Here is a 1,683-nt window from a genome sequence, read left to right as displayed (position 1 = left end):
AACATGGGGACAACATGGGGACAACATGAGGGCAACATGAAGACAACATGGGGACAACATGAGGGCAACATGAGGGCAGCATGGGGACAACATGAGGACAACATGAGGGCTAGGTTAGGGACACGCCAGCAGGTTAGATGAAGAGGAAGATGACGTTCAGACTACCTGAAGCTGAACTGATCCTCCAGCTGCTGAATCCTTTTCATTAATGATGATTAATGTGAAGCTTTTTATTTCCACTGGATTTATCATTTGTGCATTCGGCCTCGTTCACTTCCTTCTCTGGGACACACACACACACACACACACACACACACACACACACACACACACACACACACACACACACACCATCAAAACAATCCTTGAAAAATCATCAAAGAAGTGTCGAAAAAGTATCAAAAAGTGTCGAAAAATCTTCCAACAAATGTCATCGTATAGCGATCAAAGTTTTCATCTCCAGTGCTGACGGGGTTAACTTCTCTTATGTAACGATGGGGAACAGGACCGGGCATCAGCGCTTTACCTAGTACTCCCGGATGTTTTTATCTTGATTAAACGTCAGTTATTAACATCAGTTATTAAAGTCAGTAATTACCGTCAGTTATTAACGTCGTTATTAACGAGGCGGCCATTACATCAGTGCTGCTGATTACCCCGAGGCTAAAGATGGACGCTAACGAGGTAACGTCAAAGCTCCTTCTGCCTCCGTGGCTCTCATTCTTACATGACACCAAACCCCCGCGCTGGAACACGGTCCACGTGCATGTACTTGTGTGTACTCGTGTGTACTCGTGTATATTAGGCAGATATGAAGATGAGTACGACTGACTGTCTTCATAATGACGCTGCGTTTGAACTCTTAACGTTCGGACGCTCCGCATTAACTCTCGTCTCCAAAGATATGACAGCGGAGGAAGAAGTATTCTTAAAATCCTATAAAAAGGAATTAGTACTGTTGCCTCTCTACTGCTGTCTCAACATACTAGTCTCTACATGCTAGTCTCTACATGCTAGTCTCTACATGCTAGTCTCTACATGCTAGTCTCTACATGCTAGTCTCTACATGCTAGTCTCTACATGCTAGTCTCTACATACTAGTCTCTACATGCTAGTCTCTACATGCTAGTCTCTACATACTAGTCTCTACATGCTAGTCTCTACATGCTAGTCTCTACATACTGCTCTCTGATTGGTTGGACTGGTTTCCATCACTGAGGCTGCGGCCTTGTCAGATCTCAGAGGAACTTTAGCCAGTGAATGTGTTCCTGAGGTTTCAGCCCCCGCCTGGCTTCATTCCTGCTGTTGGCAGGAAAACAAGCGCTCCCTGAAAGCGTTGTCAACTCATCTCTGGAGTCTGTAACTCCGTTCTACGGCTCCTGCCGAGCTGCAGAGCTCCGGACTCGGTGTGATGAGCTGTTTTTCCTGTGGCTGCGCTGCAGTGTTTCCATCTGAGAAGGTGTCCGCCGAGATTAATCTCGCCCACGGATCTGTAATTCCAGCCGCTTTCCTTCCACTGCAGCAGGCTGCCGACGCCAGGCAGCAAGGCTCAGAGCAGGCTGCCAGCACCAGGCAGCAAGGCTCTGAGCAGGCTGCCAGGCAGCAAGGCAGCAAGGCTCAGAGCAGGCTGCCAGCGCCAGGCAGCAAGGCAGCAAGGCTCAGAGCAGGCTGCCAGCACCAGGC

Source organism: Etheostoma cragini, chromosome 23 (genome assembly GCF_013103735.1).
Source record: "Etheostoma cragini isolate CJK2018 chromosome 23, CSU_Ecrag_1.0, whole genome shotgun sequence".
Taxonomy (NCBI): domain Eukaryota; kingdom Metazoa; phylum Chordata; class Actinopteri; order Perciformes; family Percidae; genus Etheostoma; species Etheostoma cragini.
Note: the sequence above shows the minus strand (reverse complement) of the source record.